This window comes from Lactuca virosa, chromosome 1, assembly GCF_052849685.1.
Source record: "Lactuca virosa cultivar CGN04683 chromosome 1, Lactuca_virosa_CGN04683_v6, whole genome shotgun sequence".
Taxonomy (NCBI): domain Eukaryota; kingdom Viridiplantae; phylum Streptophyta; class Magnoliopsida; order Asterales; family Asteraceae; genus Lactuca; species Lactuca virosa.
In genome coordinates, this window is record NC_136426.1 from 261,827,797 (window position 1) to 261,843,930 (window position 16,134).

The 16,134-nt window shown below is 47.5% G+C and overlaps 47 non-coding genes and 1 pseudogene across 47 annotated transcripts; all 48 read left to right on the forward strand.

Annotated features, from left to right (window-relative positions):
- Positions 1 to 99: 99 nt before the first annotated feature.
- LOC145154338 (5S ribosomal RNA) lies at positions 100 to 218 on the forward strand. Its single transcript, XR_013734814.1, has one exon. It is a non-coding gene; the product is annotated as a 5S ribosomal RNA (ribosomal RNA).
- Positions 219 to 447: 229 nt separating this feature from the next.
- On the forward strand, positions 448 to 566 carry LOC145147452 (5S ribosomal RNA). The gene has a single exon (XR_013728356.1). It is a non-coding gene; the product is annotated as a 5S ribosomal RNA (ribosomal RNA).
- A 231-nt stretch (positions 567 to 797) lies between these two features.
- On the forward strand, positions 798 to 916 carry LOC145146216 (5S ribosomal RNA). The gene has a single exon (XR_013727160.1). It is a non-coding gene; the product is annotated as a 5S ribosomal RNA (ribosomal RNA).
- Positions 917 to 1,142: 226 nt separating this feature from the next.
- On the forward strand, positions 1,143 to 1,261 carry LOC145136032 (5S ribosomal RNA). Its single transcript, XR_013720187.1, has one exon. It is a non-coding gene; the product is annotated as a 5S ribosomal RNA (ribosomal RNA).
- A 219-nt stretch (positions 1,262 to 1,480) lies between these two features.
- On the forward strand, positions 1,481 to 1,600 carry LOC145150775 (5S ribosomal RNA). Its single transcript, XR_013731586.1, has one exon. It is a non-coding gene; the product is annotated as a 5S ribosomal RNA (ribosomal RNA).
- A 187-nt stretch (positions 1,601 to 1,787) lies between these two features.
- LOC145151124 (5S ribosomal RNA) lies at positions 1,788 to 1,907 on the forward strand. The gene has a single exon (XR_013731914.1). It is a non-coding gene; the product is annotated as a 5S ribosomal RNA (ribosomal RNA).
- Positions 1,908 to 2,094: 187 nt separating this feature from the next.
- On the forward strand, positions 2,095 to 2,213 carry LOC145147046 (5S ribosomal RNA). Its single transcript, XR_013727963.1, has one exon. It is a non-coding gene; the product is annotated as a 5S ribosomal RNA (ribosomal RNA).
- Positions 2,214 to 2,443: 230 nt separating this feature from the next.
- On the forward strand, positions 2,444 to 2,562 carry LOC145148390 (5S ribosomal RNA). The gene has a single exon (XR_013729277.1). It is a non-coding gene; the product is annotated as a 5S ribosomal RNA (ribosomal RNA).
- Positions 2,563 to 2,782: 220 nt separating this feature from the next.
- LOC145150776 (5S ribosomal RNA) lies at positions 2,783 to 2,902 on the forward strand. Its single transcript, XR_013731587.1, has one exon. It is a non-coding gene; the product is annotated as a 5S ribosomal RNA (ribosomal RNA).
- Positions 2,903 to 3,089: 187 nt separating this feature from the next.
- Positions 3,090 to 3,208, forward strand: LOC145149107 (5S ribosomal RNA). The gene has a single exon (XR_013729966.1). It is a non-coding gene; the product is annotated as a 5S ribosomal RNA (ribosomal RNA).
- Positions 3,209 to 3,437: 229 nt separating this feature from the next.
- LOC145154340 (5S ribosomal RNA) lies at positions 3,438 to 3,556 on the forward strand. Its single transcript, XR_013734816.1, has one exon. It is a non-coding gene; the product is annotated as a 5S ribosomal RNA (ribosomal RNA).
- A 230-nt stretch (positions 3,557 to 3,786) lies between these two features.
- LOC145149324 (5S ribosomal RNA) lies at positions 3,787 to 3,905 on the forward strand. The gene has a single exon (XR_013730174.1). It is a non-coding gene; the product is annotated as a 5S ribosomal RNA (ribosomal RNA).
- A 231-nt stretch (positions 3,906 to 4,136) lies between these two features.
- LOC145146217 (5S ribosomal RNA) lies at positions 4,137 to 4,255 on the forward strand. The gene has a single exon (XR_013727161.1). It is a non-coding gene; the product is annotated as a 5S ribosomal RNA (ribosomal RNA).
- Positions 4,256 to 4,480: 225 nt separating this feature from the next.
- Positions 4,481 to 4,599, forward strand: LOC145136040 (5S ribosomal RNA). Its single transcript, XR_013720191.1, has one exon. It is a non-coding gene; the product is annotated as a 5S ribosomal RNA (ribosomal RNA).
- A 220-nt stretch (positions 4,600 to 4,819) lies between these two features.
- LOC145150777 (5S ribosomal RNA) lies at positions 4,820 to 4,939 on the forward strand. The gene has a single exon (XR_013731589.1). It is a non-coding gene; the product is annotated as a 5S ribosomal RNA (ribosomal RNA).
- A 187-nt stretch (positions 4,940 to 5,126) lies between these two features.
- Positions 5,127 to 5,247, forward strand: LOC145151233 (5S ribosomal RNA). Its single transcript, XR_013731996.1, has one exon. It is a non-coding gene; the product is annotated as a 5S ribosomal RNA (ribosomal RNA).
- Positions 5,248 to 5,435: 188 nt separating this feature from the next.
- Positions 5,436 to 5,554, forward strand: LOC145155710 (5S ribosomal RNA). Its single transcript, XR_013736139.1, has one exon. It is a non-coding gene; the product is annotated as a 5S ribosomal RNA (ribosomal RNA).
- Positions 5,555 to 5,773: 219 nt separating this feature from the next.
- LOC145150779 (5S ribosomal RNA) lies at positions 5,774 to 5,893 on the forward strand. Its single transcript, XR_013731591.1, has one exon. It is a non-coding gene; the product is annotated as a 5S ribosomal RNA (ribosomal RNA).
- A 187-nt stretch (positions 5,894 to 6,080) lies between these two features.
- On the forward strand, positions 6,081 to 6,199 carry LOC145147048 (5S ribosomal RNA). Its single transcript, XR_013727964.1, has one exon. It is a non-coding gene; the product is annotated as a 5S ribosomal RNA (ribosomal RNA).
- A 229-nt stretch (positions 6,200 to 6,428) lies between these two features.
- LOC145144362 (5S ribosomal RNA) lies at positions 6,429 to 6,547 on the forward strand. Its single transcript, XR_013725372.1, has one exon. It is a non-coding gene; the product is annotated as a 5S ribosomal RNA (ribosomal RNA).
- Positions 6,548 to 6,767: 220 nt separating this feature from the next.
- Positions 6,768 to 6,886, forward strand: LOC145149870 (5S ribosomal RNA). Its single transcript, XR_013730710.1, has one exon. It is a non-coding gene; the product is annotated as a 5S ribosomal RNA (ribosomal RNA).
- A 229-nt stretch (positions 6,887 to 7,115) lies between these two features.
- Positions 7,116 to 7,234, forward strand: LOC145146218 (5S ribosomal RNA). The gene has a single exon (XR_013727162.1). It is a non-coding gene; the product is annotated as a 5S ribosomal RNA (ribosomal RNA).
- Positions 7,235 to 7,452: 218 nt separating this feature from the next.
- LOC145150780 (5S ribosomal RNA) lies at positions 7,453 to 7,572 on the forward strand. The gene has a single exon (XR_013731592.1). It is a non-coding gene; the product is annotated as a 5S ribosomal RNA (ribosomal RNA).
- A 188-nt stretch (positions 7,573 to 7,760) lies between these two features.
- Positions 7,761 to 7,879, forward strand: LOC145147050 (5S ribosomal RNA). Its single transcript, XR_013727966.1, has one exon. It is a non-coding gene; the product is annotated as a 5S ribosomal RNA (ribosomal RNA).
- Positions 7,880 to 8,109: 230 nt separating this feature from the next.
- LOC145144078 (5S ribosomal RNA) lies at positions 8,110 to 8,228 on the forward strand. The gene has a single exon (XR_013725099.1). It is a non-coding gene; the product is annotated as a 5S ribosomal RNA (ribosomal RNA).
- Positions 8,229 to 8,457: 229 nt separating this feature from the next.
- On the forward strand, positions 8,458 to 8,576 carry LOC145149989 (5S ribosomal RNA). Its single transcript, XR_013730821.1, has one exon. It is a non-coding gene; the product is annotated as a 5S ribosomal RNA (ribosomal RNA).
- A 229-nt stretch (positions 8,577 to 8,805) lies between these two features.
- Positions 8,806 to 8,924, forward strand: LOC145144686 (5S ribosomal RNA). The gene has a single exon (XR_013725692.1). It is a non-coding gene; the product is annotated as a 5S ribosomal RNA (ribosomal RNA).
- Positions 8,925 to 9,143: 219 nt separating this feature from the next.
- On the forward strand, positions 9,144 to 9,263 carry LOC145150781 (5S ribosomal RNA). Its single transcript, XR_013731593.1, has one exon. It is a non-coding gene; the product is annotated as a 5S ribosomal RNA (ribosomal RNA).
- A 186-nt stretch (positions 9,264 to 9,449) lies between these two features.
- On the forward strand, positions 9,450 to 9,568 carry LOC145147051 (5S ribosomal RNA). The gene has a single exon (XR_013727967.1). It is a non-coding gene; the product is annotated as a 5S ribosomal RNA (ribosomal RNA).
- Positions 9,569 to 9,797: 229 nt separating this feature from the next.
- LOC145143520 (5S ribosomal RNA) lies at positions 9,798 to 9,916 on the forward strand. The gene has a single exon (XR_013724553.1). It is a non-coding gene; the product is annotated as a 5S ribosomal RNA (ribosomal RNA).
- Positions 9,917 to 10,145: 229 nt separating this feature from the next.
- Positions 10,146 to 10,264, forward strand: LOC145147453 (5S ribosomal RNA). The gene has a single exon (XR_013728357.1). It is a non-coding gene; the product is annotated as a 5S ribosomal RNA (ribosomal RNA).
- A 229-nt stretch (positions 10,265 to 10,493) lies between these two features.
- On the forward strand, positions 10,494 to 10,612 carry LOC145147600 (5S ribosomal RNA). Its single transcript, XR_013728499.1, has one exon. It is a non-coding gene; the product is annotated as a 5S ribosomal RNA (ribosomal RNA).
- A 230-nt stretch (positions 10,613 to 10,842) lies between these two features.
- Positions 10,843 to 10,961, forward strand: LOC145144687 (5S ribosomal RNA). The gene has a single exon (XR_013725693.1). It is a non-coding gene; the product is annotated as a 5S ribosomal RNA (ribosomal RNA).
- Positions 10,962 to 11,180: 219 nt separating this feature from the next.
- LOC145151198 (5S ribosomal RNA) lies at positions 11,181 to 11,300 on the forward strand. The gene has a single exon (XR_013731966.1). It is a non-coding gene; the product is annotated as a 5S ribosomal RNA (ribosomal RNA).
- Positions 11,301 to 11,487: 187 nt separating this feature from the next.
- Positions 11,488 to 11,606, forward strand: LOC145145711 (5S ribosomal RNA). The gene has a single exon (XR_013726670.1). It is a non-coding gene; the product is annotated as a 5S ribosomal RNA (ribosomal RNA).
- Positions 11,607 to 11,837: 231 nt separating this feature from the next.
- Positions 11,838 to 11,956, forward strand: LOC145142418 (5S ribosomal RNA). Its single transcript, XR_013723476.1, has one exon. It is a non-coding gene; the product is annotated as a 5S ribosomal RNA (ribosomal RNA).
- A 229-nt stretch (positions 11,957 to 12,185) lies between these two features.
- On the forward strand, positions 12,186 to 12,304 carry LOC145147395 (5S ribosomal RNA). The gene has a single exon (XR_013728301.1). It is a non-coding gene; the product is annotated as a 5S ribosomal RNA (ribosomal RNA).
- A 229-nt stretch (positions 12,305 to 12,533) lies between these two features.
- LOC145135642 (5S ribosomal RNA) lies at positions 12,534 to 12,652 on the forward strand. Its single transcript, XR_013719943.1, has one exon. It is a non-coding gene; the product is annotated as a 5S ribosomal RNA (ribosomal RNA).
- Positions 12,653 to 12,871: 219 nt separating this feature from the next.
- Positions 12,872 to 12,990, forward strand: LOC145155102 (5S ribosomal RNA). The gene has a single exon (XR_013735559.1). It is a non-coding gene; the product is annotated as a 5S ribosomal RNA (ribosomal RNA).
- Positions 12,991 to 13,221: 231 nt separating this feature from the next.
- LOC145151450 (5S ribosomal RNA) lies at positions 13,222 to 13,341 on the forward strand (annotated as a pseudogene).
- Positions 13,342 to 13,528: 187 nt separating this feature from the next.
- Positions 13,529 to 13,647, forward strand: LOC145145712 (5S ribosomal RNA). Its single transcript, XR_013726671.1, has one exon. It is a non-coding gene; the product is annotated as a 5S ribosomal RNA (ribosomal RNA).
- A 220-nt stretch (positions 13,648 to 13,867) lies between these two features.
- On the forward strand, positions 13,868 to 13,986 carry LOC145154418 (5S ribosomal RNA). Its single transcript, XR_013734890.1, has one exon. It is a non-coding gene; the product is annotated as a 5S ribosomal RNA (ribosomal RNA).
- Positions 13,987 to 14,205: 219 nt separating this feature from the next.
- On the forward strand, positions 14,206 to 14,325 carry LOC145151218 (5S ribosomal RNA). The gene has a single exon (XR_013731981.1). It is a non-coding gene; the product is annotated as a 5S ribosomal RNA (ribosomal RNA).
- Positions 14,326 to 14,507: 182 nt separating this feature from the next.
- LOC145145713 (5S ribosomal RNA) lies at positions 14,508 to 14,626 on the forward strand. Its single transcript, XR_013726672.1, has one exon. It is a non-coding gene; the product is annotated as a 5S ribosomal RNA (ribosomal RNA).
- Positions 14,627 to 14,856: 230 nt separating this feature from the next.
- LOC145154341 (5S ribosomal RNA) lies at positions 14,857 to 14,975 on the forward strand. Its single transcript, XR_013734817.1, has one exon. It is a non-coding gene; the product is annotated as a 5S ribosomal RNA (ribosomal RNA).
- A 219-nt stretch (positions 14,976 to 15,194) lies between these two features.
- Positions 15,195 to 15,313, forward strand: LOC145148882 (5S ribosomal RNA). Its single transcript, XR_013729746.1, has one exon. It is a non-coding gene; the product is annotated as a 5S ribosomal RNA (ribosomal RNA).
- Positions 15,314 to 15,535: 222 nt separating this feature from the next.
- LOC145138719 (5S ribosomal RNA) lies at positions 15,536 to 15,654 on the forward strand. The gene has a single exon (XR_013721674.1). It is a non-coding gene; the product is annotated as a 5S ribosomal RNA (ribosomal RNA).
- A 228-nt stretch (positions 15,655 to 15,882) lies between these two features.
- On the forward strand, positions 15,883 to 16,001 carry LOC145137944 (5S ribosomal RNA). Its single transcript, XR_013721282.1, has one exon. It is a non-coding gene; the product is annotated as a 5S ribosomal RNA (ribosomal RNA).
- Positions 16,002 to 16,134: the final 133 nt, after the last annotated feature.

Genomic DNA, 16,134 nt, shown 5'->3' on the forward strand with positions numbered 1-16,134 from the left:
GGAGCCGATCGGTCACGTGGGTCCCACGCCTCGCGTACGAAAACAAAGGAGGTTCTGCGTCTTTTAAGACATACAAGCAATAAGCATGGATAGTATTTCGGGTGCGATCATACCAGCACTAATGCACCGGATCTCATCAGAACTCCGCAGTTAAGCGTGCTTGGGCGAGAGTAGTACTAGGATGGGTGACCCCCTGGGAAGTCCTCGTGTTGCACCCCCCTTTTTCGTTGTCCGTTTGCATTTTTTTAGATTTTACGTGCGGTTTTTTTTTGTTTTTTTTTCTTTCTTGCTATTTCTATGCTCGGGTGGCCTCCGCTTCATGGTTGATGGTTTTCGTATTTTTAGAACGGAGCCGATCGGTCACGTGGGTCCCACGCCTCGCGTACGAAAACAAAGGAGGTTCTGCGTCTTTTAAGACATAAAATCAATAAGCATGGATAGTATTTCGGGTGCGATCATACCAGCACTAATGCACCGGATCCCATCAGAACTCTGCAGTTAAGCGTGCTTCGGCGAGAGTAGTACTAGGATGGGTGACCCCCTGGGAAGTCCTCGTGTTGCACCCCCCCTTTTTCGTTGCCCGTTTGCGTTTTTTTAAATTTTCCGTGCGGTTTTTTTTTTGTTTTTTTTTCTTTCTTGCTATTTCTATGCTCGGGTGGCCTCCGATTCATGGTTCATGGTCTTCGTATTTTTGGAACGGAGCCGATCGGTCACGTGGGTCCCACGCCTCGCGTACAAAAACAAAGGAGGTTCTGCGTCTTTTAAGACATACAAGCAATAAGCATGGATAGTATTTCTGGTGCGATCATACCAGCACTAATGCACCGGATCCCATCAGAACTCCGCAGTTAAGCGTGCTTGGGCGAGAGTAGTACTAGGATGGGTGACCCCGTGGGAAGTCCTCGTCTTGCACCCTCCCTTTTTCGTTGCCCGTTTGCGTTTTTTTAGATTTTACGTGCGGTTTTTTTTTTGTTTTCTTTCTTTCTATTTCTATGCTCGGGTGGCCACCGCTTCATGGTTGATGGTTTTCGTATTTTTGGAACGGAGCCGATCGGTCACGTGCGTCCCACGCCTCGCGTACGAAAACAAAGGAGGTTCTGCGTCTTTTAAGACATAAAAGCAATAAGCATGGATAGTATTTCGGGTGCGATCATACCAGCACTAATGCACCGGATCCCATCAGAACTCCGCAGTTAAGCATGCTTGGGCGAGAGTAGTACTAGGATGGGTGACCCCCTGGGAAGTCCTCGTGTTGCACCCCCCTTTTTCGTTGTCCGTTTGCGTTTTTTTAGATTTTACGTGCGGTTTTTTTTTCTTTCTTGCTATTTCTATGCTCGGGTGGCCTCCGCTTCTTGGTTGATGGTTTTCGTATTTTTGGAACGGAGCCGATCGTTCACGTGGGTCCCACGCCTCGCGTACGAAAACAAAGGAGGTTCTGCGTCTTTTAAGACATAAAAGCAATAAGCATGGATAGTATTTCGGGTGCGATCATACCAGCACTAATGCACCGGATCCCATCAGAACTCCGCAGTTAAGCGTACTTGGGCGAGAGTAGTACTAGGATGGGTGACCCCCTGGGAAGTCCTCGTGTTTACGTGCGGTTTTTTTTTGTTTTTTTTTTCTTTCTTGCTATTTCTATGCTCGGGTGGCCACCGCTTCATGGTTGATGGTTTTCGTATTTTTGGAACGGAGCCGATCGGTCACGTGAGTCCGACGCCACGCGTACGAAAACAAAGGAGGTTCTGTGTCTTTTAAGACATAAAAGCAATAAGCATGGATAGTATTACGGGTGCGATCATACCAGCACTAATGCACCGGATCCCATCAGAACTCCGCAGTTAAGCGTCCTTGGGCGAGAGTAGTAGTAGGATGGGTGACCCCCTGGGAAGTCCTCGTGTTTACGTGCGGTTTTTTTTTTGTTTTTTTTTCTTTCTTGCTATTTCTATGCTCGGGTGGCCACCGCTTCATGGTTGATGGTTTTCGTATTTTTGGAACGGAGCCGATCGGTCACGTGAGTCCGACGCCTCGCGTACGAAAACAAAGGAGGTTCTGTGTCTTTTAAGACATAAAAGCAATAAGCATGGATAGTATTTCGGGTGCGATCATACCAGCATTAATGCACCGGATCCCATCAGAACTCCGCAGTTAAGCGTGCTTGGGCGAGAGTAGTACTAGGATCGGTGACCCCCTGGGAAGTCCTCGTGTTGCACCCCCCTTTTTCGTTGCCCGTTTGCGTTTTTTTAAATTTTCCGTGCGGTTTTTTTTTTGTTTTTTTTTCTTTCTTGCTATTTCTATGCTCGGGTGGCCTCCGTTTCATGGTTCATGGTCTTCGTATTTTTGGAACGGAGCCGATCGGTCACGTGGGTCCCACGCCTCGCGTACAAAAACAAAGGAGGTTCTGCGTCTTTTAAGACATAAAAGCAATAAACATGGATAGTATTTCTGGTGCGATCATACCAGCACTAATGCACCTGATCCCATCAGAACTCCGCAGTTAAGCGTGCTTGGGCGAGAGTAGTAGTAGGATGGGTGACCCCCTGGGAAGTCCTCGTGTTGCACCCCCCTTTTTCGTTGTCCGTTTGCGTTTTTTTAGATTTTACGTGCGGTTTTTTTTTTCTTTCTTGCTATTTCTATGCTCGGGTGGCCTCCGCTTCATGGTTGATGGTTTTCGTATTTTTGGAACGGAGCCGATCGTTCACGTGGGTCCCACGCCTCGCGTACGAAAACAAAGGAGGTTCTGCGTCTTTTAAGACATAAAAGCAATAAGCATGGATAGTATTTCGGGTGCGATCATACCAGCACTAATGCACCGGATCCCATCAGAACTCCGCAGTTAAGCGTACTTGGGCGAGAGTAGTACTAGGATGGGTGACCCCCTGGGAAGTCCTCGTGTTTACGTGCGGTTTTTTTTTTGTTTTTTTTTCTTTCTTGCTATTTCTATGCTCGGGTGGCCACCGCTTCATGGTTGATGGTTTTCGTATTTTTGGAACAGAGTCGATCGGTCACGTGAGTCCGACGCCTCGCGTACGAAAACAAAGGAGGTTCTGTGTCTTTTAAGACATAAAAGCAATAAGCATGGATAGTATTTCGGGTGCGATCATACCAGCATTAATGCACCGGATCCCATCAGAACTCCGCAGTTAAGCGTGCTTGGGCGAGAGTAGTACTAGGATCGCTGACCCCCTGGGAAGTCCTCGTGTTGCACCCCCCTTTTTCGTTGCCCGTTTACGTTTTTTTAGATTTTACGTGCGGTTTTTTTTTGTTTTTTTTTCTTTCTTGCTATTTCTATGCTCGGGTGGCCTCCGTTTCATGGTTCATGGTCTTCGTATTTTTGGAACGGAGCCGATCGGTCACGTGGGTCCCACGCCTCGCGTACGAAAACAAAGGAGGTTCTGCGTCTTTTAAGACAGACAAGCAATAAGCATGGATAGTATTTCGGGTGCGATCATACCAGCACTAATGCACCGGATCTCATCAGAACTCCGCAGTTAAGCGTGCTTGGGCGAGAGTAGTACTAGGATGGGTGACCCCCTGGGAAGTCCTCGTGTTGCACCCCCCTTTTTCGTTGTCCGTTTGCATTTTTTTAGATTTTACGTGCGGTTTTTTTTTGTTTTTTTTTTCTTTCTTGCTATTTCTATGCTCGGGTGGCCTCCGCTTCATGGTTGATGGTTTTCGTATTTTTGGAACGGAGCCGATCGGTCACGTGGGTCCCACGCCTCGCGTACGAAAACAAAGGAGGTTCTGCGTCTTTTAAGACATAAAATCAATAAGCATGGATAGTATTTCGGGTGCGATCATACCAGCACTAATGCACCGGATCCCATCAGAACTCTGCAGGTAAGCGTGCTTCGGCGAGAGTAGTACTAGGATGGGTGACCCCCTGGGAAGTCCTCGTGTTGCACCCTCCTTTTTCGTTGCCCGTTTGCGTTTTTTTAAATTTTCCGTGCGGTTTTTTTTTTGTTTTTTTTTTCTTTCTTGCTATTTCTATGCTCGGGTGGCCTCCGTTTCATGGTTCATGGTCTTCGTATTTTTGGAACGGAGCCGATCGGTCACGTGGGTCCCACACCTCGCGTACAAAAACAAAGGAGGTTCTGCGTCTTTTAAGACATACAAGCAATAAGCATGGATAGTATTTCTGGTGCGATCATACCAGCACTAATGCACCGGATCCCATCAGAACTCCGCAGTTAAGCGTGCTTGGGCGAGAGTAGTACTAGGATGGGTGACCCCGTGGGAAGTCCTCGTCTTGCACCCTCCCTTTTTCGTTGCCCGTTTGCGTTTTTTTAGATTTTACGTGCGGTTTTTTTTTGTTTTCTTTCTTTCTATTTCTATGCTCGGGTGGCCACCGCTTCATGGTTGATGGTTTTCGTATTTTTGGAACGGAGCCGATCGGTCACGTGCGTCCCACGCCTCGCGTACGAAAACAAAGGAGGTTCTGCGTCTTTTAAGACATAAAAGCAATAAGCATGGATAGTATTTCGGGTGCGATCATACCAGCACTAATGCACCGGATCCCATCAGAACTCCGCAGTTAAGCATGCTTGGGCGAGAGTAGTACTAGGATGGGTGACCCCCTGGGAAGTCCTCGTGTTGCACCCCCCTTTTTCGTTGTCCGTTTGCGTTTTTTTAGATTTTACGTGCGGTTTTTTTTTTCTTTCTTGCTATTTCTATGCTCGGGTGGCCTCCGCTTCTTGGTTGATGGTTTTCGTATTTTTGGAACGGAGCCGATCGTTCACGTGGGTCCCACGCCTCGCGTACGAAAACAAAGGAGGTTCTGCGTCTTTTAAGACATACAAGCAATAAGCATGGATAGTATTTCGGGTGCGATCATACCAGCACTAATGCACCGGATCCCATCAGAACTCCGCAGTTAAGCGTACTTGGGCGAGAGTAGTACTAGGATGGGTGACCCCCTGGGAAGTCCTCGTGTTTACGTGCGGTTTTTTTTTTGTTTTTTTTTCTTTCTTGCTATTTCTATGCTCGGGTGGCCACCGCTTCATGGTTGATGGTTTTCGTATTTTTGGAACGGAGCCGATCGGTCACGTGAGTCCGACGCCTCGCGTACGAAAACAAAGGAGGTTCTGTGTCTTTTAAGACATAAAAGCAATAAGCATGGATAGTATTCCGGGTGCGATCATACCAGCACTAATGCACCGGATCCCATCAGAACTCCGCAGTTAAGCGTCCTTGGGCGAGAGTAGTACTAGGATGGGTGACCCCCCTGGGAAGTCCTCGTGTTTACGTGCGGTTTTTTTTTTGTTTTTTTTTTCTTTCTTGCTATTTCTATGCTCGGGTGGCCACCGCTTCATGGTTGATGGTTTTCGTATTTTTGGAACGGAGCCGATCGGTCACGTGAGTCCGACGCCTCGCGTACGAAAACAAAGGAGGTTCTGTGTCTTTTAAGACATAAAAGCAATAAGCATGGATAGTATTTCGGGTGCGATCATACCAGCACTAATGCACCGGATCCCATCAGAACTCCGCAGTTAAGCGTGCTTGGGCGAGAGTAGTAGTAGGATGGGTGACCCCCTGGGAAGTCCTCGTGTTGCACCCCCCTTTTTCGTTGTCCGTTTGCGTTTTTTTAGATTTTACGTGCGGTTTTTTTTTCTTTCTTGCTATTTCTATGCTCGGGTGGCCTCCGCTTCATGGTTGATGGTTTTCGTATTTTTGGAACGGAGCCGATCGTTCACGTGGGTCCCACGCCTCGCGTACGAAAACAAAGGAGGTTCTGCGTCTTTTAAGACATAAAAGCAATAAGCATGGATAGTATTTCGGGTGCGATCATACCAGCACTAATGCACCGGATCCCATCAGAACTCCGCAGTTAAGCGTACTTGGGCGAGAGTAGTACTAGGATGGGTGACCCCCTGGGAAGTCCTCGTGTTTACGTGCGGTTTTTTTTTTGTTTTTTTTTCTTTCTTGCTATTTCTATGCTCGGGTGGCCACCGCTTCATGGTTGATGGTTTTCGTATTTTTGGAACAGAGCCGATCGGTCACGTGAGTCCGACGCCTCGCGTACGAAAACAAAGGAGGTTCTGTGTCTTTTAAGACATAAAAGCAATAAGCATGGATAGTATTTCGGGTGCGATCATACCAGCATTAATGCACCGGATCCCATCAGAACTCCGCAGTTAAGCGTGCTTGGGCGAGAGTAGTACTAGGATCGGTGACCCCCTGGGAAGTCCTCGTGTTGCACCCCCCTTTTTCGTTGCCCGTTTGCGTTTTTTTAGATTTTACGTGCGGTTTTTTTTTGTTTTTTTTTCTTTCTTGCTATTTCTATGCTCGGGTGGCCTCCGTTTCATGGTTCATGGTCTTCGTATTTTTGGAACGGAGCCGATCGGTCACGTGGGTCCCACGCCTCGCGTACGAAAACAAAGGAGGTTCTGCGTCTTTTAAGACATACAAGCAATAAGCATGGATAGTATTTCGGGTGCGATCATACCAGCACTAATGCACCGGATCTCATCAGAACTCCGCAGTTAAGCATGCTTGGGCGAGAGTAGTACTAGGATGGGTGACCCCCTGGGAAGTCCTCGTGTTGCACCCCCCTTTTTCGTTGTCCGTTTGCGTTTTTTTAGATTTTACGTGCGGTTTTTTTTTTCTTTCTTGCTATTTCTATGCTCGGGTGGCCTCCGCTTCTTGGTTGATGGTTTTCGTATTTTTGGAACGGAGCCGATCGTTCACGTGGGTCCCACGCCTCGCGTACGAAAACAAAGGAGGTTCTGCGTCTTTTAAGACATAAAAGCAATAAGCATGGATAGTATTTCGGGTGCGATCATACCAGTACTAATGCACCGGATCCCATCAGAACTCTGCAGTTAAGCGCGCTTCGGCGAGAGTAGTACTAGGATGGGTGACCCCCTGGGAAGTCCTCGTGTTGCACCCCCCTTTTTAGTTGCCCGTTTGCGTTTTTTTAAATTTTCCGTGCGGTTTTTTTTTTGTTTTTTTTCTTTCTTGCTATTTCTATGCTCGGGTGGCCTCCGTTTCATGGTTCATGGTCTTCGTATTTTTGGAACGGAGCCGATCGGTCACGTGGGTCCCACGCCTCGCGTACAAAAACAAAGGAGGTTCTGCGTCTTTTAAGACATACAAGCAATAAGCATGGATAATATTTCTGGTGCGATCATACCAGCACTAATGCACCGGATCCCATCAGAACTCCGCAGTTAAGCGTGCTTGGGCGAGAGTAGTAGTAGGTTGGGTGACCCCCTGGGAAGTCCTCGTGTTGCACCCCCCTTTTTCGTTGTCCGTTTGCGTTTTTTTAGATTTTACGTGCGGTTTTTTTTCTTTCTTGCTATTTCTATGCTCGGGTGGCCTCCGCTTCATGGTTGATGGTTTTCGTATTTTTGGAACGGAGCCGATCGTTCACGTGGGTCCCACGCCTCGCGTACGAAAACAAAGGAGGTTCTGCGTCTTTTAAGACATAAAAGCAATAAGCATGGATAGTATTTCGGGTGCGATCATACCAGCACTAATGCACCGGATCCCATCAGAACTCCGCAGTTAAGCGTACTTGGGCGAGAGTAGTACTAGGATGGGTGACCCCCTGGGAAGTCCTCGTGTTTACGTGCGGTTGTTTTTTTTGTTTTTTTTTCTTTCTTGCTATTTCTATGCTCGGGTGGCCACCGCTTCATGGTTGATGGTTTTCGTATTTTTGGAACGGAGCCGATCGGTCACGTGAGTCCGACGCCTCGCGTACGAAAACAAAGGAGGTTCTGTGTCTTTTAAGACATAAAAGCAATAAGCATGGATAGTATTTCGGGTGCGATCATACCAGCATTAATGCACCGGATCCCATCAGAACTCCGCAGTTAAGCGTGCTTGGGCGAGAGTAGTACTAGGATCGGTGACCCCCTGGGAAGTCCTCGTGTTGCACCCCCCTTTTTCGTTGCCCGTTTGCGTTTTTTTAGATTTTACGTGCGGTTTTTTTTTTGTTTTTTTTTCTTTCTTGCTATTTCTATGCTCGGGTGGCCTCCGTTTCATGGTTCATGGTCTTCGTATTTTTGGAACGGAGCCGATCGGTCACGTGGGTCCCACGCCTCGCGTACGAAAACAAAGGAGGTTCTGCGTCTTTTAAGACATACAAGCAATAAGCATGGATAGTATTTCGGGTGCGATCATACCAGCACTAATGCACCGGATCTCATCAGAACTCCGCAGTTAAGCGTGCTTGGGCGAGAGTAGTACTAGGATGGGTGACCCCCTGGGAAGTCCTCGTGTTGCACCACCATTTTTCGTTGCTCGTTTGCGTTTTTTAAGATTTTACGTGTGGTTTTTTTTTGTTTTTTTTTCTTTCTTGCTATTTCTATGCTCGGGTGGCCTCTGCTTCATGGTTGATGCTTTTCGTATTTTTGGAACGGAGCCGATCGGTCACGTGGGTCCCACGCCTCGCGTACGAAAACAAAGGAGGTTCTGCGTCTTTTAAGACATAAAATCAATAAGCATGGATAGTATTTCGGGTGCGATCATACCAGCACTAATGCACCGGATCCCATCAGAACTCTGCAGTTAAGCGTGCTTCGGCGAGAGTAGTACTAGGATGGGTGACCCCCTGGGAAGTCCTCGTGTTCCACCCCCTTTTTTCGTTGCCCGTTTGCGTTTTTTTAAATTTTCCGTGCGGTTTTTTTTTGTTTTTTTTTCTTTCTTGCTATTTCTATGCTCGGGTGGCCTCCGTTTCATGGTTCATGGTCTTCGTATTTTTGGAACGGAGCCGATCGGTCACGTGGGTCCCACGCCTCGCGTACAAAAACAAAGGAGGTTCTGCGTCTTTTAAGACATACAAGCAATAAGCATGGATAATATTTCTGGTGCGATCATACCAGCACTAATGCACCGGATCCCATCAGAACTCCGCAGTTAAGCGTGCTTGGGCGAGAGTAGTAGTAGGATGGGTGACCCCCTGGGAAGTCCTCGTGTTGCACCCCCGTTTTTCGTTGTCCGTTTGCGTTTTTTTAGATTTTACGTGCGGTTTTTTTTTCTTTCTTGCTATTTCTATGCTCGGGTGGCCTCCGCTTCATGGTTGATGGTTTTCGTATTTTTGGAACGGAGCCGATCGTTCACGTGGGTCCCACGCCTTGCGTACGAAAACAAAGGAGGTTCTGCGTCTTTTAAGACATAAAAGCAATAAGCATGGATAATATTTCGGGTGCGATCATACCAGCACTAATGCACCGGATCCCATCAGAACTCCGCAGTTAAGCGTACTTGGGCGAGAGTAGTACTAGGATGGGTGACCCCCTGGGAAGTCCTCGTGTTTACGTGCGGTTTTTTTTTTGTTTTTTTTCTTTCTTGCTATTTCTATGATCGGGTGGCCACCGCTTCATGGTTGATGGTTTTCGTATTTTTGGAACGGAGCCGATCGGTCACGTGAGTCCGACGCCTCGCGTACGAAAACAAAGGAGGTTCTGTGTCTTTTAAGACATAAAAGCAATAAGCATGGATAGTATTTCGGGTGCGATCATACCAGCATTAATGCACCGGATCCCATCAGAACTCCGCAGTTAAGCGTGCTTGGGCGAGAGTAGTACTAGGATCGGTGACCCCCTGGGAAGTCCTCGTGTTGCACCCCCCTTTTTCGTTGCCCGTTTGCGTTTTTTTAGATTTTACGTGCGGTTTTTTTTTGTTTTTTTTTCTTTCTTGCTATTTCTATGCTCGGGTGGCCTCCGTTTCATGGTTCATGGTCTTCGTATTTTTGGAACGGAGCCGATCGGTCACGTGGGTCCCACGCCTCGCGTACGAAAACAAAGGAGGTTCTGCGTCTTTTAAGACATACAAGCAATAAGCATGGATAGTATTTCGGGTGCGATCATACCAGCACTAATGCACCGGATCTCATCAGAACTCCGCAGTTAAGCGTGCTTGGGCGAGAGTAGTACTAGGATGGGTGACCCCCTGGGAAGTCCTCGTGTTGTACCCCCCTTTTTCGTTGTCCGTTTGCATTTTTTTAGATTTTACGTGCGGTTTTTTTTTGTTTTTTTTTTCTTTCTTGCTATTTCTATGCTCGGGTGGCCTCCGCTTCATGGTTGATGGTTTTCGTATTTTTGGAACGGAGCCGATCGGTCACGTGGGTCCACGCCTCGCGTACGAAAACAAAGGAGGTTCTGCGTCTTTTAAGACATAAAATCAATAAGCATGGATAGTATTTCGGGTGCGATCATACCAGCACTAATGCACCGGATCCCATCAGAACTCTGCAGTTAAGCGTGCTTCGGCGAGAGTAGTACTAGGATGGGTGACCCCCTGGGAAGTCCTCGTGTTGCACCCCCCTTTTTCGTTGCCCGTTTGCGTTTTTTTAAATTTTCTGTGCGGTTTTTTTTTGTTTTTTTTTCTTTCTTGCTATTTCTATGCTCGGGTGGCCTCCGTTTCATGGTTCATGGTCTTCGTATTTTTGGAACGGAGCCGATCGGTCACGTGGGTCCCACGCCTCGCGTACAAAAACAAAGGAGGTTCTGCGTCTTTTAAGACATACAAGCAATAAGCATGGATAGTATTTCTGGTGCGATCATACCAGCACTAATGCACCGGATCCCATCAGAACTCCGCAGTTAAGCGTGCTTGGGCGAGAGTAGTACTAGGATGGGTGACCCCGTGGGAAGTCCTCGTCTTGCGCCCTCCCTTTTTCGTTGCCCGTTTGCGTTTTTTTAAATTTTCCGTGCGGTTTTTTTTTTGTTTTTTTTCTTTCTTGCTATTTCTATGCTCGGGTGGCCTCCGTTTCATGGTTCATGGTCTTCGTATTTTTGGAACGGAGCCGATCGGTCACGTGGGTCCCACGCCTCGCGTACAAAAACAAAGGAGGTTCTGCGTCTTTTAAGACATACAAGCAATAAGCATGGATAGTATTTCTGGTGCGATCATACCAGCACTAATGCACCGGATCCCATCAGAACTCCGCAGTTAAGCGTGCTTGGGCGAGAGTAGTAGTAGGATGGGTGACCCCCTGGGAAGTCCTCGTGTTGCACCCCCCTTTTTCGTAGTCCGTTTGCGTTTTTTTAGATTTTACGTGCGGTTTTTTTTTCTTTCTTGCTATTTCTATGCTCGGGTGGCCTCCGCTTCATGGTTGATGGTTTTCGTATTTTTGGAACGGAGCCGATCGTTCACGTGGGTCCCACGCCTCGCGTACGAAAACAAAGGAGGTTCTGCGTCTTTTAAGACATAAAAGCAATAAGCATGGATAGTATTTCGGGTGCGATCATAGCAGCACTAATGCACCGGATCCCATCAGAACTCCGCAGTTAAGCGTACTTGGGCGAGAGTAGTACTAGGATGGGTGACCCCCTGGGAAGTCCTCGTGTTTACGTGCGGTTTTTTTTTTGTTTTTTTTTCTTTCTTGCTATTTCTATGCTCGGGTGGCCACCGCTTCATGGTTGATGGTTTTCGTATTTTTGGAACGGAGCCGATCGGTCACGTGAGTCCGACGCCTCGCGTACGAAAACAAAGGAGGTTCTGTGTCTTTTAAGACATAAAACCAATAAGCATAGATAGTATTTCGGGTGCGATCATACCAGCACTAATGCACCGGATCCCATCAGAACTCCGCAGTTAAGCGTGCTTGGGCGAGAGTAGTACTAGGATCGGTGACCCCCTGGGAAGTCCTCGTGTTGCACCCCCCTTTTTCGTTGCCCGTTTGCGTTTTTTTAGATTTTACGTGCGGTTTTTTTTTTGTTTTTTTTTTCTTTCTTGCTATTTCTATGCTCGGGTGGCCTCCGTTTCATGGTTCATGGTCTTCGTATTTTTAGAACGGAGCCGATCGGTCACGTGGGTCCCACGCCTCGCGTACGAAAACAAAGGAGGTTCTGCGTCTTTTAAGACATACAAGCAATAAGCATGGATAGTATTTTGGGTGCGATCATACCAGCACTAATGCACCGGATCTCATCAGAACTCCGCAGTTAAGCGTGCTTGGGCGAGAGTAGTACTAGGATGGTTGACCCCCTGGGAAGTCCTCGTGTTGCACCCCCCTTTTTCGTTGTACGTTTGCATTTTTTAAGATTTTACGTGCGGTTTTTTTTTGTTTTTTTTTCTTTCTTGCTATTTCTATGCTCGGGTGGCCTCCGCTTCATGGTTGATGGTTTTCGTATTTTTGGAACGGAGCCGATCGGTCACGTGGGTCCCACGCCTCGCGTACGAAAACAAAGGAGGTTCTGCGTCTTTTAAGACATAAAAGCAATAAGCATGGATAGTATTTCGGGTGCGATAATACCAGCACTAATGCACCGGATCCCATCAGAACTCCGCAGTTAAGCGTGCTTGGGCGAGAGTAGTACTAGGATCGGTGACCCCCTGGGAAGTCCTCGTGTTGCACCCCCCTTTTTCGTTGCCCGTTTGCGTTTTTTTAAATTTTCCGTGCGGTTTTTTTTGTTTTTTTTTTCTTTCTTGCTATTTCTATGCTCGGGTAGCCTCCGTTTCATGGTTCATGGTCTTCGTATTTTTGGAACGGAGCCGATCGGTCACGTGGGTCCCACGCCTCGCGTACGAAAACAAAGGAGGTTTTGCGTCTTTTAAGACATACAAGCAATAAGCATGGATAGTATTTCGGGTGCGATCATACCAGCACTAATGCACCGGATCCCATCAGAACTCCGCAGTTAAGCGCGCTTGGGCGAGAGTAGTACTAGGATGGGTGACCCCCTGGGAAGTCCTCGTGTTGCACCCCCCTTTTTCGTTGTCCGTTTGCGTTTTTTTAGATTTTACGTGCGGTTTTTTTTTCTTTCTTGCTATTTCTATGCTCGGGTGGCCTCCGCTTCATGGTTGATGGTTTTCGTATTTTTGGAACGGAGCCGATCGGTCACGTGGGTCCCACGCCTCGCGTACGAAAACAAAGGAGGTTCTGCGTCTTTTAAGACATAAAAGCAATAAGCATGGATAGTATTTCGGGTGCGATCATACCAGCACTAATGCACCGGATCCCATCAGAACTCCGCAGTTAAGCGTGCTTGGGCGAGAGTAGTACTAGGATGGGTGACCCCCTGGGAAGTCCTCGTGTTGCACCCCCCTTTTTCGTTGCCCGTTTGCGTTTTTTTAGATTTTACGTGCGGTTTTTTTTTTGTTTTTTTTTTCTTTCTTGCTATTTCTATGCTCGGGTGGCCACCGCTTCATGGTTGATGGTTTTCGTATTTTTGGAACGGAGCCGATCGGTCACGTGGGTCCCACGCCTCGCGTACGAAAACAAAGGAGGTTCTGCGTCTTTTAAGACATAGAAGTAATAAGCATGGATAGTATTTCGGGTGCGATCATACCAACACTAATGCACCAGATCCCATCAGAACTCTGTAGTGAAGCGTGCTTCGGCGAGAGTAGTACTAGGATGGGTGACCCCCTGGGAAGTCCTCTTGTTTACGTGCGGTTTTTTTTTGTTTTTTTTTTCTTTATTGCTATTTCTATGCTCGGGTGGCCACCGCTTCATGGTTGATGGTTTTCGTATTTTTGGAACGGAGCCGATCGGTCACGTGGGTCCCACGCCTCGCGTACGAAAACAAAGGAGGTTCTGCGTCTTTTAAGACATAAAAGCAATAAGCATTGATAGTATTTCGGGTGCGATCATACCAGCACTAATGCACCGGATCCCATCAGAACTCCGCAGTTAAGCGTGCTTGGGCGAGAGTAGTACTAGGATCGGTGACCCCCTGGGAAGTCCTCGTGTTGCACCCCCCTTTTTCGTTGCCCGTTTGCGTTTTTCTAGATTTTACGTGCGGTTTTTATTTTCTTTCTTGCTATTTCTATGCTCGGGTGGCCTCCGTTTCATGGTTCATGCTCTTCGTATTTTTGGAACGGACCCGATCGGTCACGTGGGTCCCACGCCTCGCGTACGAAAACAAAGGAGGTTCTGCGTCTTTTAAGACATACAAGCAATAAGCATGGATAGTATTTCGGGTGCGATCATACCAGCACTAATGCACCGGATCCCATCAGAACTCCGCAGTTAAGCGTGCTTGGGCGAGAGTAGTACTAGGATGGGTAACCCCCTGGGAAGTCCTCGTGTTGCACCCCCCTTTTTCGTTGTCCGTTTGCGTTTTTTTAGATTTTACGTGCGGTTTTTTTTTCTTTCTTGCTATTTCTATGCTCGGGTGGCCTCCGCTTCATGGTTGATGGTTTTCGTATTTTTGGAACGGAGCCGATCGGTCACGTGGGTCCCACGCCTCGCGTACGAAAACAAAGGAGGTTCTGCGTTTTTTAAGACATAAAAACAATAAGCATGGATAGTATTTCGGGTGCGATAATACCAGCACTAATGCACCGGATCCCATCAGAACTCCGCAGTTAAGTGTGCTTGGGCGAGAGTAGTACTAGGATGGGTGACCCCCTGGGAAGTCCTCTTGTTTACGTGCGGTTTTTTTTTTTTTTTCCTTATTGCTATTTCTATGCTCGGGTGGCCACCGCTTCATGGTTGATGGTTTTCGTATTTTTGGAACGGAGCCGATCGGTCACGTGGGTCCCACGCCTCGCGTACGAAAACAAAGGAGGTTATGCGTCTTTTAAGACATAAAAGCAATAAGCATTGATAGTATTTCGGGTGCGATCATACCAGCACTAATGCACCGGATCCCATCAGAACTCCGCAGTTAAGCGTGCTTGGGCGAGAGTAGTACTAGGATCGGTGACCCCCTGGGAAGTCCTCGTGTTGCACCCCCCTTTTTCCGTTGCCCGTTTGCGTTTTTTTAGATTTTACGTGCGTTTTTTTTTTGTTTTTTTTTCTTTCTTGCTATTTCTATGCTCGGGTGGGCTCCGTTTCATGGTTGATGCTCTTCGTATTTTTGGAACGGACCCGATCGGTCACGTGGGTCCCACGCCTCGCGTACGAAAACAAAGGAGGTTCTGCGTCTTTTAAGACATACAAACAATAAGCATGGATAGTATTTCGGGTGCGATCATACCAGCACTAATGCACCGGATCTCATCAGAACTCCGCAGTTAAGCGTGCTTGGGCGAGAGTAGTACTAGGATGGGTGACCCCCTGGGAAGTCCTCGTGTTGCACCCCCCTTTTTCGTTGTCCGTTTGCGTTTTTTTAGATTTAACGTGCGTTTTTTTTTTCTTTCTTGCTATTTCTATGCTCGGGTGGCCTCCGCTTCATGGTTGATGGTTTTCGTATTTTTGGAACGGAGCCGATCGGTCACGTGGGTCCCACGCCTCGCGTACGAAAACAAAGGAGGTTATGCGTCTTTTAAGACATACAAGCAATAAGCATGGATAGTATTTCGGGTGCGATCATACGAGCACTAATGCACCGGATCCCATCAGAACTCCGCAGTTAAGCGTGCTTGGGCGAGAGTAATACTAGGATGGGTGACCCCCTGGGAAGTCCTCGTTTTGCACCCCACTTTTTCGTTGTCCATTTGCGTTTTTTTAGATTTTACGTGCGGTTTTTTTTTTTCTTTCTTGCTATTTCTATGCTCGGGTGGCCTCCGCTTCATGGTTGATTGGTTTTCGTATTTTTGGAACGGAGCCGATCCGTCAAGTGGGTCCCACGCCTCGCGTACGAAAACAAAGGAGGTTCTGCGTCTTTTAAGACATAAAAGCAATAAGCATGGATAGTATTTCGGGTGCGATCATACCAGCACTAATGCACCGGATCCCATCAGAACTCCGCAGTTAAGCGTGCTTGGGCGAGAGTAGTACTAGGATGGGTGACCCCCTGGGAAGTCCTCGTCTTGCACCCTCCCTTTTTCGTTGCCCGTTTGCGTTTTTTTAGATTTTACGTGCGGTTTTTTTTTTTTGTTTTCTTTCTTTCTATTTCTATGCTCGGGTGGCCACCGCTTCATGGTTGATGGTTTTCGTATTTTTGGAACGGAGCCGATCGGTCACGTGCGTCCCACGCCTCGCGTACGAAAACAAAGGAGGTTCTGCGTCTTTTAAGACATAAAAGCAATAAGCATGGATAGTATTTCGGGTGCGATCATACCAGCACTAATGCACCGGATCCTATCAGAACTCCGCAGTTAAGCGTGCTTGGGCGAGAGTAGTACTAGGATGGGTGACCCCCTGGGAAGTCCTCGTGTTGCACCCCCCCCTTTTCGTTGTCCGTTTGCGTTTTTTTAGATTTTACGTGCGGTTTTTTTTTTGTTTTTTTTTTCTTTCTTGCTATTTGTATGCTCGGGTGGCCTCCGCTTCATGGTTGATGGTTTTCGTATTTTTGGAAC